The 15,387-nt window shown below is 37.5% G+C and overlaps 1 protein-coding gene across 1 annotated transcript in view; it reads left to right on the top strand.

The window, feature by feature from the left end:
- Positions 1-251: 251 nt before the first annotated feature.
- Positions 252-15,387, top strand: part of LOC145978225 (uncharacterized) — a 323,131-nt gene continuing 307,995 nt past the window's right edge. The window contains exon 1 of the mRNA XM_083110697.1: positions 252-612. The gene's annotated coding sequence lies outside the window, so the exon portion shown is untranslated. The remainder of the gene's footprint in view (positions 613-15,387) is intronic.

Here is a 15,387-nt window from a genome sequence, read left to right as displayed (position 1 = left end):
TGTATACATCTCGTTCATTATCCTCATTCATGATTCCGAGCAGTTCCCATCAAACCGTACAGATGGGGCGAGCATCGTACAACGTAGCCTCAAAAGTTCCAGCTGACTGACAACCAACCCTTCGCTCCGCCCCTGCCCGCTGTAGCCTCGCACCACGTGACTACGGGTGAGAGGGGATCGATAAGTTGCCGGGCCGGGGTGTGCGCTGAGCCAACTTCCGCCTCGAGTCATCGGGGATGACAGAGCAATGAACATAGCGTGTGCCTTGTACAGTTAGTAGGGGGACAATCCCCTCCCTAACCCCCCTTCGTTACAGAACTACCGCAACTCAAATTCTAGGCACGTCATGGTAGTGTAATAACGCTATGCTTGTTGTGGTCGCATGATGTTCGTGTTGTATAAAACGCCGGGCCTCGCGTTACAGCGAAAAGGAGCATGGTGTGTGTTAAATTTATACCCGTTTTGTTAGCAGTCGTATGCGTTAGTGTGCGTACAGTGAATGTGTTCTCGTGTGTGTGATTATTCGAGAAGTAACTCTCCCCCCACGTGCATTACGATACAGCATTGGTGGACATTGTACATAAGTAAGGACATTGTCACTGGACGTCAATGGTAAGTAAATTCTTCTACCCTTCTTCTTGAACAATTTTTGTTAAACCTTGTTCGTGATATTGACTTAACGGCTAGTGTGCGAGGTATGTTATGCTGCAAGTATCTCGTGTGCAAGGGGAGTATTAATAGAGAATAAAAATTATTGGAAGAAGTAGGGTTCAATGTACTCGAATCGTTCATTGACTGTTTCATTGGTCGATACAGTTTTACGTTTGCTGAGTTATACTCATAACCCCAACGTTATAATCCAAATCTAAGACGGCGTGATGATGCAGTACAAATTCTTGTATTTTCGTTGTGTCTGTTTTTGTAAAACGAGCAAAGATCGGGAGGCCATTCTGCCTACAAGATGGAGGTAATAAAGACACTTCAATATGGTAATAAAACGTACGTGAAAAAAAATGACACTTCTGAGAAAACTTGCCTTGAAAACCACAGCCTAATAAACCTTCAAAATGTTAAAAATCGCTTCATTTAATAACATTTGCAAAACATTCACGTGAAAAGATATTTGTGTGAACGAAAGAATTTTCGCTTAATTAATAGTCGATAAATGGGTCAATAGACTAATCTATTCTAGGAATGTAGTCATGTACGCAGAACTGAACAAACGTCCTGTTAATTATATCGATCGTAAATGAGAATGAAGCAATTTCGAGTACAGTTGGTAGCATTCTGTACATGTCGAAGTTGGTTTTAGAATTTAGAGTATCTTGGCACTTTTAAATTACAGACAAGTGAATGTTAATATCTATGGAATGCGGTTAGAGTAGGAATACCAACCAAATTGTCAATTTCATGTTTATTATCTTTGCTTTATACAATGAAGAATTGAAGCTAAGCAAGCTGATGACAACTTCTGCACCAACATGCATGAAAATCTATTCTTTAAAAACACGCAAGATGCAAAAGAAAAATTAATAGTCTGAGCGATTTGCCGAACAATGCTTGTTCACCCCATTGTACAGTGGGATCCATGAGTAATATCGTGCAAATTGTCCATCACCATGTTCGTGCACTTTATTTGACCTAATAAGAGCTTCAAGAATTAAAAGAAAACTCAAAACAAGCTGTTGACAACTTCTACACCAGCATACATAAAAATCCATCGCAAACGAAAATAGTCATGGACAATTTGCACGGAGATACTCATGGATCCCACTGTACAAGCTTAGCACTAATTTCCGGATACAATAAAATAATGTAGGGCCTCCCCGATGGCGCAGTGGTAGCGTCGTCGCCTTGTAATCAAGGGGTCCCGGGTTCGATACCCGGTGGAGGCACAAGTGGTTCGGATCCCACTTTAAACTGTAGGTCCAGTCCCGATTAGCCTAACTGTGCATAAGGTGGACTTAAAACAACATATCACTCAATAAAATAATGTGACATCGTCGTCTTATCATGATGTCTAAATTCGATAGCATTAACATTTCGAAATATCAATAGCTTTTTTTCAATTTTTTTATACATCAGGTGGTGTTTTAAGGAAATAAACTCTGCTGATGCGAAGCAAATGTCGTCTACTTGTTGACGTTTTTATTTCATTCATCATTATGAAAAACAGTGTGAACGAAAGTGTTAATGGACAATTCGTCTACTATTACTTTTGCTGTTGAGTGTACAAATCAATTATTTGAGATAGTCGTGAGTAGGGGAATTCCCCTTCGTGGACAGTGAATGCCACACACTTAATCTCGTTTCAATGACACTGCATTATATTAATTATTCATAATTAATATTCCAAGGGATTGACAATTAAAAGTAACTGGCAAAAACGGTAGGATTTTAAATCAAGCCTCATTGTTAAGGAAAACAAGCACAGTTTTGAAACGAAAATCGTTGTTCCCCCCCCCCAAAAAAAAACTACCGACAACCTTGGATACAGTTAACAGTATATAATCCCTTATTGCTGGGGGGGGGGGCGAGAGGGGCACCTCCATTACCTTTCATGGGAGTGTTAAACGAACGCTACTTACGGAGGAAGAAATAAGGGGCGAATAATCTAAACAGATATAAAATCAAAGGTTTGTATCGGTTTCGAACGGCAAAACTGTTTTTATTCGATTGCACCTATTTTTGTTTACATTCTATTTCTTCCACTTTTTGGTTAAGGAATAAATACAGCGTGTCACCGAACAAACTTTCACAGCGTACAGAGGTCATTAAGGCAAATAACTTTCCTTATTAACAATTTTTTTGTCTGACACGTCATTTCGACACTATAAACCCTCCAAAATAGAGCTACATACTACTACTGTATGTATGAAGCATATTATGTTTTATGTTAGCATATACGATTTCGTACACGATAATGGAATAATGACTAATTTTTGTACAATTTACAGAATTAGGTCCAAAATTCCAAACTGTATGTTGAGTGCTATGAAGGAAATATTAATAAAAATATTGTATTGGATTTGAAATTTGTATATAGCTTTTGCTGATTAGTACACTAAAATACTGCTCAGCATATGTACGTGCAGTCAAGAAATTTAGTAGTACCGTGTAATTTATACAGCGCAGTCAGACCCGTAGCTATAATTGATCTCCAGGGCGGAAGGGGTTTGTAGACCAAGTCCATTTTCGAAAGTTTAAAAATATTAAATGAAGGTAAATTACGTGTGGGGGAGGGGAGTCATCAAGTTAATGTAAAACATAAAATTTAGAAATATCATGCAAATACTAGTTTTTTCTATATCTTCTAAAACATCTCTTGAAGTGTTAATTGACTTCTACTGACATCATCCCTTACTACACACTCCACACTACTTTTGATGATACAGATATTTATATCATACAAGAAAAAATACACAACATTCAATCATAGTCCCAACAGTACATTCCACCCCTGCCCGAACCAATAAAACTCGCCTTCGTTACAAAAAATTGATAGCTGTTGACCTTTGACGCAGATGTGGAAAGGGCAGCAAAGGTACAGATAAAAAGGTTTCCTTAAAAAAGAACTTTCTAAAGTCTACAGAATCTTCTACCTAGACTTCGGCTCATAAACAAGATGTAACAGCTGCTGTCTGCATTTTCACTTTTCACTGCAAACAAATTATACAAAAATAGTTTTACCTAATAACCTAATGTCAAGGGGGCTGACGGCAGTCCCAGGGTGGGCTGAGCCTCCCCTGGCCCCTGCCTGGCTACGGGCCTGATCGTAGTATTATTTGATTGATTGATTGAGTGAGTTATTTGCTTTATTTTACTTCGCTTTTTGTGCCAGACTAATTGGCGAAGATGGGGATGAGTGATATGATGAAATTGGTGAATGGACACTCACAAACATCCATGCCCAGGCCAGGATTCGAACCCAGGACCCCTGGTGTCGTAGCACGATGTGCTAAATGCTGTATAAAAAAGCGGAAAGTGAGACGAGTGCACACTATTACAGTGCGTAAGTGTTATCAAGCAAATTGTCCATCAACATTTTTCATCTATTTGTTTTACGCAATGAGAGCTTCAAGAATTGAAGCTAAACTCCAAACAAGCTGTTGGCAACCTCTGCACCAGCAGATGTAAAAGTCAATTTCTTAAAAACGCGTGGGGTACAGGAATAAAAGTGATGAAAATAGTAATGGACAATTTGTTCAATAATACTCGTGCGTCTCACTGTACGTACATCCAAAACTAAGCCGTTCTGTAGTTAGTCTTCAGAAAAACATTCCTGGTTTCTTTTCGTCTTTGATCTGATAACAGCAGGTTGCAAAGTTAGGGTAAAATGTGAGGTTGCTCAAATGGGAATTTGAAGCTGAGATTCCGCTTGAACCCACAGACGTTCCCTGTGTCGGCGCAGGCTGCTTTAAACGATCAGGAGTGAGATAACTCCTCTGGATTTAATAGAAGACACGTGCAGCTATCAAGAAGCTAAACTGAACAGCCACTGCCCTCACAAACTCCAGTTCTACACTTTACTCGGCAGGAATTGAACTATTCTTGACGATACACAATCTGGATGTATAAAAAACTGTCTGAGGACGTATGCGACAATCCTGTCCCACTAGGTGTCTCTACTATCAAGTATATATTAGTTCAACTGTCTTTTTTGTGAGGTTCCCAATCTGGTCTCACTTATCGCACAACACTTGAGCAACCTTGTGTCCTGACGTCAGACGAGGAATGCCTACGAGGTTAGGCTAGGCCTGTTAGGTTAGATTCCATTAGCATAAATACAATGAAAAATTATTATTTAGGCTAAAAGAACTAAACCTAGATAGCCTAACCTAACAACATAGACATTTATCCTAAAATTAAAAAGCTTGCTTCTGTGACGTCAGGACACAATGTTGCTCAATTGTTGTGCGTAAAGTTAGACTCTTCACAATCGAGAACGTTAACAGTTCGTGGCATGAGATTTAAGAAAGTCAGATTAATATTTCCCAACTTCTTTCACTTTAAATAGATAAAACTCCCAGACAGAAAGTGGTCACACCATCAAAAATATTATTAGTTGTGGCCAAATGGCGAACACCAAGATCTGTTTTTATCTTTGGCTAAAAGTAATAGTCGGTAGTACATAATTTAAATAATAGAAAGGAAAAAGACCACTTAAACATTTTATGAATTAAACCACGAATAATATAGATACTAGGAACCAATAGATAGAAAGCAACAAAATTCGTTTTCCGTGGAACTTTTTACTTGGTCCTTCTCTATCTATAAAATGATATTATTGAGACGAGTGCCATGAATAAGCGTCAAGTTACTTACACAGTAAAGTTAACCTAAGTGCAACTAACACAATATTAAAGGAACTATGTAAAAACAAGTAGAGTGTAAAAATTGTTGAGAACATCTGGCGAGCGACATCTAGAGTATTTGTGAGAGAGCTTTGTACTGTTTTGCGGAAAGGTCTTTCTCTAAACATGTAGGTCTAGCCTGGTCACGCAGACAAGCGATAGCTGGAAGATATTGCCGTTTCAAAATTTCGCAACCTTACGATTCTGTGCATTGGTTTGTGGTTTCAATTTCCATTTCCGTTTTATTACGAAGCGTACCTTCAACGAAATCGCCTGTCACGACAAAATCCCGAGTCTTAACTAGGGCAACGCCAGATTGGATTTTTCTTCATTCTCTTCTTGACGTCAGACTTAAAGAAAATAAAAAGTTTTCTCTCTGCTTTACACAGGCATGATCAAAATGTTCCTTTATTTGACAATTTAGTGGAATTTCCAAGCCGAAAGCTTTCTAACAAGTTATTATTATTATTTATTATCTCAATAGGGTTACAATTAAGCCATACAACATTTCATTTAGAACAATATTAATACAAATAATGACTTGAGTCTCTTCGAAGGAATAACGGAAGATTTCCGAATTTCATCACAAATCAATTTGACTGGTGAAGGATGTCGTGTAATAAATAAAATGTAAAATTTTAAACTTTTCTATACACTGAAAGACAATTAGTTGCTTACTTCATTTTTTAAAATGTATTTGCTGTTTGAGGACTCCTATACCCAATTTACTTAATGGTAACCCTGAAGATAAGATGGTCGGAGTGTGTTGCTGATCACATCTAAACATGCAAACAGCGTTGGAAGGAGAACACTGCTTGCTCCTTCCTCCTTTCTGTATTAGACAGTGTTGCTACATGCAGATAAATTTCTCTTTGTACGGGGAAATGTAGGTCCAATTTAAGGGAGATTTTATAAAATTTTTGAAATTTCCGGAAAATCTGAAATTGTTGAACTTCTGTTTTTGTTTTTCTTGCATGCCTGCATTAGTGTTTTAATTCTATTACATGTAATTAATCTAGATAGGGTGTGTAACAAATATATATATATATATATATATATATATATATATATATATATATATATATCCAATATATATAAAGCCCAATACCACCACTGACTGACTGACTCACTGACATAAATGTTTTCCATGAAGGAAGCCCCGGAGGCCAAAAATTCCCGATTACGACCCCCCATGAAATTGTCCCAAAAGGCCGAGAAAATTCAAAAATCGCTCAATCGGCCCTTCCTTAAGGGTGAAAATGCCCTTTTCTCACGTCCTTAACAACCGTTGCTACGGACACACATTGCAGCACACATTGTTTCCTTCAATTCTTAATTGTCTAAATAGCTACATTATATTTCTCACAGATCAATAGCACACAGATGAATGAACTCATGACTTTGAAAAGGTGCCTGAAAAAAGGGTGACATCTACATAATAAGGAGTTTCAGCCCAGATACAATTACGTATATATTGTTATACTCAATGCGTAAATATCTACATCGTGCTTGTTTTAACTAAATGTTTAGGGGGTATAATGACATGCAATTCCTTAGAGCTTGCCGTGCCTGTTGTTGTCCATGGAAACGGACGTTGCTAGGGAACTTAAAGAATGTTTATTTTCACCCCGAAAACTACTGTAAGGGAATTATGCTAGACTCTTCGCATTTCAAAATGCGAGCATCAGAATTTATTACAGAGGCAAGGTAGGCATTTTAGGGGAATGACGGAAAACAGTTATTATCCAATTACGTTCAGAAATGTGAAAATGACAAAAGAAGTAAATATAACATTTTCAATTTAGTGTCGCAATTTAATTCGTAAATGCAAAACATCCAACTAATTATCTTGAAACGGTTATTACTTACTCAGTTCATTATGAAGAAAATAGACAATAATAGTTTGAATATTTGTACCTTATTAGAGCCCATATACACATAAAGTTACTTTCTAAACTTTTCAAAGTTATACATATGTTCCCCATCATCCAATACAACATGCAGACATTTTCAAAGTCATTAAGATCATTTAGGAACCCCATCTATAACGTGATTGCATTCACAACGTGGCCGAAGGTCAAGCATGCGAGCGTACAAGACGTGGCCAAAGGCCACGTCGAAAGTACGCGAGTATGTATATGTATATATATATATATATATAAGAATTGCTGTAATATTGTTTCAAGGCAGCGCTCTCTCGGCATTGTCTCCTTGTTGCATTTTTATAAAGCTTTTAATAAGTGAGTTTCCGATTTTGATTTCTAAACTTGCATTCAAGAAGTTCTTGGGGGGGGGGGGTTGAACCCTAAGAAAAAAACCTTTTTTTGTATTTTGGTCAGTTAAATCAGTAATTTTGACCCTATGAGTAACTTCCATCCTTGGATAAGTAACTGTTCTTTCAGCTAAAAATATTTTTTTTTGTCTGGCACCGATGGTATATCAAACGTGACTGATCCTGTAGAAAATATCATCCCCTCCAGCGGGCGGAGCTTAGCCAAACCGAATATCCTGGGTATGTTCCCTCGAGAAGCCCCAAACCTTATTACTGATGATAAATAAGGATGGCTGGTTATTTATTTTTAATATACTTGGATTTGTGTAGAGAAGAATTTATTGAAGTTACTTCTGCATATCATAATAAGTAGAGCCCGGAAGTTTTGCAAAATGCCTCTTTTTATCTACTGGATATATTTATATTTTTTTCGGATATACGTTTTTTATGTTGTTTCGAATGTTTTAGAAGCCTTTCATTTTGCCTATTTTGCCTATTTGGGACCCCACTGCCTATTTTTAATTATAATGCCTTTTTTTGCGTCTTTTAATGAAATTGGACCATTTTTTTAAAAAAAGAAGTGTGTATATAAATTATTTTTCTCCCAAAAAACGTTGTTGGCATTTATTTTTCTTCCGTTTATTATGTGAATAATTTTCCGCTTTATTTAAGTAATATTGAACTCACGCATGTTTCAACATTGCTGAAGGAAAAAAGTGTGAGAGAGAAGTATTTCATGCTGAGTTAGGATATTGGCTTTCGGTTAACATTTCCTTGTGCATGATTGACTGCTGAAAACCTGTTGCAGAACATCTTCACAATTACGTCATCACGTCCGTGTCAGGACGTTATTGACAAGAAACAGCACTAATGCCCAAGGGCCTTTGCATGCATTCCAAAATCAAGTTCTCTATCTTTAGTTTAGTTCTGCACTTTGGAGGGAAACGATCGTGTATTTGTCATCATGCCGAAATTTAGTGTGCCATTAAGTGGTAAGTTACATGGTTACGTGCGTGAATTTGGTGAAAATTGAAATGCTCTTCCCAATGTAGATTTTAACATTTTGCCAGAAATTATAGATAAAAGTAAGCGACTTCCAAATGTGCCTTTTTCTGTTTATTTTGCATTTTTTATCATTTTTAGTGCCTATTTTCCACATTATAAATGCCTTTTTGCCTGCCTATTTTAAAGAAAATAAATGCCTGAACTTCCGGGCTCTAATAATAAGTAAGTACATTGCAAAATTATTTAGGACACACCCATAGTACCTACAATAAAGATGTTCTTTAACGGTAACACTTAAAGTATTTTAAAGACTATTATTTTTCATTAAAACCGTAAATACCTAGGTATATAACATGTTTTTATTGGAGGAAGGTATAAAGGTGGGGGATGGCAGTGTGGAAAGTAGGGGCGCCAGAAATCCACTTCCCCCGGGTTAAAATTCTATCTTGAGTCGCCCCTCTCTGCCTGATTTTTGTGGCGCGTCACTGCTGTATGAACGAAACGTGATTATACAAAATGATCCTTGAGTCTATTCTGCAGGCCTGCAAAAGCAGAACGATAGAGAATCAACGTATTCGCCGAAAGACGGCAGGTCGAAACTCCGACGAGAATTCCAGCGCTCCTTCGCGCTGATTTCCTGGGTGTGTCACCTGCTTCCCTCTAGTGGCAATAAAACGAATCTCGGCGCCTCTCTCCAGGGATCAAAGTTTCATTCACTGGACGATGAGAAACGGTGCTCAACTTGGGAAGTCGGATGCAGGGTTGCAAGGAGCATGCTTTTTGAACCATGTTCGGTGTCCAGCGAAGTTAACCTGAAATTAAAGGTTGCAACATTACAGTTGTAAGCAGAGAGCCTGTTTTCACTTTAATAGGCACTATAATAAAAAAGGCAAAACATTGACAGTGGACTTGTTACTAATTTCCCTTGTCAATTGCTGGCTTATCGATTAGAATTTCTTGTATTCTTCTGCATTTCTTCGCAAATGTATGTTAAAAGATCTAGAAAATTACTGTGTGCAGAGGAGTAATATTTGGACCTAAAACAGCTGATTTGTTAACAGTAGCAGCTCAATGCTAAAACATACTTATCGGTAACGGTTCCGAATGTTTAATATTTTTTTCAAAGTTCCATAGGAGAAATAAGAAGTGTTGCAGAATTGTACACCTGATTGTCACAGTAAATTTGAACCTTGGTGAAAGTAATTACCACTGTTTGAAGTTCCTAAAAGTGCAATTTATCGGCAAAAGAACGATGTAAAAAAGTACCTTACCCAAGCATCCGTGATTACCATGTACAAGGCATTTTTCTTCATAGAAGGAAGAGAAAGTATTGTAGAATAGTGGAAATGATTGTGAAAGTAAATTTGAAGCTTTCTGAAAGTAATTAGCACCGTTTGCTGTTCCGAAATGTCCTATTTCTTGGCGAAAATAAGATGTAAAAGGTACCTTACGCAAATATCCCCACTTCACATCGACAAGGCATTCCACATACTACTGCCGATACGAGGCTCGAAGGGGTTTCGTGCTTGACATCAGCACTAACATGATGAGATGTTGAAAGCATTGTAATGCTAAGATCCCTAAACCTTACTCCCTAACCTAACTACGAAACCCCTTCGCACCACGCACATGCGACCTAAATGGCAGAAGCAGTCCGTAACAAAGACTACAGGAAACGAATTCCTGGTTGCAAAAGAAGAATCACTAAGGAGTATATGGAAGTGAAAAAACATTCTCGAGCAAACACGCAGTAAGTAATCACTAAAAGTCCGCAGTATGCGTTAACAGACATAAATAGAAATCGAATCGTGAAATAAATGGCTGTGTACCATAATGAAATCGGAATTAACTTGTGTTTTGCATACCATTTTAGACGCAAAGCCTCTCGCTTTCAGCCTTTTAGCGTTCGTTTCCTTCAGAAAATGGATGACGTTATTGAACATATTAATACTCAACAAAGTATACACTTTTCTCTTTCGGCCTGAATGCAGTAAGTTGAAGCTTTAGCCGTGATCATTCTGATTTTTTTTAAACATAGTGCTTATGGCAACACTGCAAGGCCCAGAGAAATGTCTGCACACCTGACGACGGGCTGTTTCAAATCTCGTTATGCGAGTCACCAGCCACATCATTCCACATCTTCCTTTACAGAAATTCGCTCGTTTCTTTTCGACGAAGAAAAACGAAGCCTATTCATACGTCCTTAGTACTGTTTCTATTTTTGCGGTCGGAACGATGCTGAAAGAAAATGCAGTTTTATACGAATGTCAGAACATATTTAAGCAATCTTATTGATTGTAATCTCTTAAAGAGGAAAACATCTTAAGATTCCATCAGCTATAAATCTTGTAAGGCTGGAACAGTGAAGGTGAATATTCAGTGGCGTGCTCAAGGGGGTTGGATGGGGTTCATAATCCCTCCTCACTTGGCCCAATTCAACAGTGCCTTTCACTGTCGAGTCTTCCGTGAAGCGGCGGCTAACACGCCGGGCGGTGGGACGGCGTCTGCCGGCATTTAGACCCAGAGCTGTACGCTGACATTGGCACTGGACGCGTCAGTGCTTCAGTAAGTATCCAGGTAGCTGGAGTCCAGTTTGCATGTGTTTTTGAGGTGTTAACAAGTGTTTTAGATTGATTTGTTTTAGTTTACGTATTACTGGTGCTCTCCTGCAGTGTAATAATGCCACGCTATGCGTACAATTTAAAACAAGGGATTTTTATGTACAGTGTGTCTCAAAAGTTTTAGGCAACGACATTTTAAACTAGGCAACCCAATTTACACAAAGCATTGGTGGGTTGCGTGTAGAGTTAGGCTCAATTTCAGGGTTGCCACATGCACGATGGATATTTATAAAATGCGCGAAAGGAATAAAAACAAGTAATATTGTATAAATTTTTTAAAAATATCACTATTATATAGCAAGTGACAAAATTCTTTCTGAAAGAAAAAAAAATGTTTCTTAGTAGTTCGTCGCTGATGAGTCTACAGAAAGGAAAAGAGGTGAGAGAAAACGAAAGGTGACAAAGAAGAGGAGAAAGAGAAAGCGTAAGGAGAAGAGGAAAAGTAGAGGAGAGAAGAAAGAGAGGATAAACGAGGAGAGGAGATGTAGTGAGGAGAATGGAAAAAGATTCTAGGAGAGATGAGGAAAATGGAGCAAAGAAGAGAGAAGAGGAGACGAGAGGAGGGGAGTGGAGAGTAAAGTAAAGGAGAGAAAAAGAGAAGAACGAAAAGAATAGGAGAAGAGTGCAGTGGAGTCGGAAATCTAAGACAGGAGAGGAGATACGAGGAGTGGAGATGAGTGGGATGGAGATAAGATGCGAGAAAAGTAGGGAAGGCGATATGAGATAAAAGCAGATCGAGCAGAAGGAGGGGAGAGGAGAAGGAGAAGAGAAGAACAGAAGGGACTGAAGAGAAGAGGTAGTTGCAGAAAATATCGTCTCAGCGTCAAGAATTGATGCATTGGTCAAATTATCGACATGAAACATCCAATAACATTTTGAAATGTATTGGAGAATGTATTAGATCGGTTCGAAATGCATTTTGGCTTAGTTCAGAGCAAGGTAAAATCTTCCATGTAAGATCTTTGATTTTGCCTGCGATTATACCACTAAAAACATGAATGTAATTTGAATATTTATAAGAATTATCCAATTTTTGTCCACTTCTCGGTTCGTTGAAATGGAGATTTTGTAATTTAATATTTCCCCTCCCCCCATCGTTAATTCCAAACTGAATCATTCCGTTTCACACGGCGTGGACAATGAACACAATGGGATAGGTCTAAAACTTACGAAAATTTTCTGCCACCGGAAGGGTTTGAACCTACGACCATCAGATTGACAGTCCTGAACGGTAAACACTACCCTACAAGCTTTCACAGCTGAAAGTAAGTAGAAGGAGCTGACCAATGTGAAATGTAGATGCAACTCTCCTCCTACATGTAATGTGCAAGCAATACTTGTTTGTAACAAAGAAAACGAAGGTAGTACGACTCAGCGAAAACATTTAATGGAGAATTGCACATGATGAAAACTTTTCATTCGATATTTGCGGAGGTATCCTTGCATTGAACTCGAGTGGGAAAAGGGGTAAAATTAGTATGTCCTGAATTGCCACAAATATAAATAGTTATTTCATTAATATTTGTCAATGTCTTTGAAGCAGTACACAATTATCGTTAGAGTATCATAATTCACGATCTTATACATGAAAATATCCCTTTGAATGTGTGTCAATTCATTTATTTGTTTATTTTTTTATAAATTCCATATGCAGAACAATGTAGCCACTATACACTACTATTACAAATAATGTTACCATGCTCTTGTTTATAATAAAAAGAGAATTAAAAAAAAAGTACACCTAGTATGGAGGATCGAATGCTTTCAAGAACTCTAACCAATACACTACGCCCTTTGTTTCCCTTGGAGCAACAGTTCTTAATTATTCTGTCGCGTCAATATTGTAAACGTTATCCTGCAAAAACAAGTTCAATACTCTGATATAGCTCTGTACTTCTAGGATTACTCGATACACATGCATTTGAAATTTAACTCTGAATTTATTTCTTCGTTGTTAGTATATCTAAGCTTGTGAATATATTTTATTTGTAATTTTATAACGGTTACATGAACATCTACGAAGTAGTTCCTTATAATAACCTCCGGTTGACCAAGTTGCCAATATAAACAAATGGAATACAGATTGTCTTCGAGCTAACACTGTTAAAAAGGAGCGGATACATGTATTACTATCCCAATACTTATTCAATAAGATTTCTTGTTTGTCAGAAATTATGACTTAAACTATTGCATGTTGAGCTAGTGCCCACCTAGCCGCCTGTGACGAAATCTATCATTCTTCAGATTCTCTTTCAAATTCGACTCTGGTCACTTGTAACATGCTGGGTGCAGACACTGTGCATCAACGCACCGTGTTTTGCGATAAGAAGCGGCCTTGAATAGCGTGAGTGAGTCACTTTGAATGCGAGCAAGCTACGCTACCAAGCTTGTCTGCCTTTGAAAACCAAGTCATTTTTTTTCACCGTTTCCGAACGCGATTGCTATTGTAGAAGTATATATTCTCTCAAAAGAGCACGAAAGGAAATTTGACCAATATTCTCCCGTCGTTTAAAACCAAATATTATCTATTAAACGAAAAGTTCACGATTGTCAATAAACGGTTTAACCTATCTCAGCATAGGTTCGATCCCGTGTTCAGTCTCCGGGAATATTCGGCCTGTGTATGGGACCGGTGGCAACCCACCATCGTGAGGAAATTGGGAAGCTCCGAGTGAGTGAGCGTAATCCGGTCGCGAAGTCCTACAACGGCCGGGGGTCTGTCGGGCCGACCACCCGTCCCCCTAGTCTGGCTGCAGATCTCCACGCCCCCCTGGTTGCCCCTCGTGGGAGGGAGGCCAGCAGTCGGTAGGTAAGCCTTGGCCCAATATTGGGCTGTAGCCCAATAGGATTATTATTATTTAAATAATAAAATTTAATAGAAAGATTCTCCGAAATTTCTCTCCCACTGTCTACGTCAGGCCAGTACCCAGGGAGGGGGGGGGCATGCCCCCTCGAACCCTGAAAAAATATTTAAATATGAACCTATCAATAACTACGAAAATAACATCGTCGATTTTAGAAATGTGTAAAAATTTCAATTTTGTTCTTACATAAATGAATCCGTTTCTTGCGCAAAAGTCTTCAGGCTGCAATATTGGATGGTTTTAGTTTTATAATCATTGATGCAAGGCTACCAGACGTCCTATTCAGCGATTTTGTCAGGACAGTGCGTTACTTTCAATCCCTGTCCCGACTTTTTCGAACTGCAATCGTGATGCTAGAATGTCTCTTTATTATTGCTTTTTCTTAATTCACAATTAGACATGTTCTTTATTGCAATAATAATTCCTAGTACACAACATTTAATTTATAAATATATTATTTTCTAAACATAGAATTATCATGACTTTTCAATTGCGCTCGGACTATTTGAACTATTTTGTTGTAATATCTGTCTCTCTCTCTCTCTCTCACTCTCTCTCTCTCTTTTATATATATATATATATATATATATATATATATATATATATATATATATATATATATATATAAATTATAAATATTCTCTCACTCTCTCTCTCTCTTTTATATATATATATATATATATATATAAATTATAAATATTCTCTCACTCTCTCTCTTTTATATATATATATATATATATATAAATTATAAATATTCTCTCACTCTCTCTCTCTTTTATATATATATATATATATATATATATAAATTATAAATATTCTCTCACTCTCTCTCTCTCTTTTATATATATATATATATATATATATATATATATATATATATATATATATATAAATTATAAATATGTGTCTGGCCCCTCCCTCAAAGAAATCCTAGGTATGGGCCTGGTCTATGTCAATGACAGAAATGCATGCAATATTTGTATTTATTTTTAACCCAATTAAAGGAATGTGGAAGAATTTAAAGGAAATAAGAAAGAGCAGAACAACTGTTACTCTACTTTCAAAATTGTTGTTTTTCGAGGAAGAAACATAAGAAGTACTTACTCCAGCACCTTAACACAGTGTCCCACGAGTCTCTCTTGACTAATACTGTCAAATGTGAAGTGATTTTATGAATAAAATTTTCCGCCTGGTTACGTCTAACGTTGCGCAGATTTGGTAGTTCGCAACCGGTTTAATTATTTCGCGTTACCTCACGCAACAGCAAATAC

Source organism: Lepisma saccharinum, chromosome 24 (genome assembly GCF_977018435.1).
Source record: "Lepisma saccharinum chromosome 24, izLepSacc3.1, whole genome shotgun sequence".
NCBI classification, from domain to species: domain Eukaryota; kingdom Metazoa; phylum Arthropoda; class Insecta; order Zygentoma; family Lepismatidae; genus Lepisma; species Lepisma saccharinum.
Note: the sequence above shows the minus strand (reverse complement) of the source record. Positions and strands in the feature narration are given on the sequence as shown.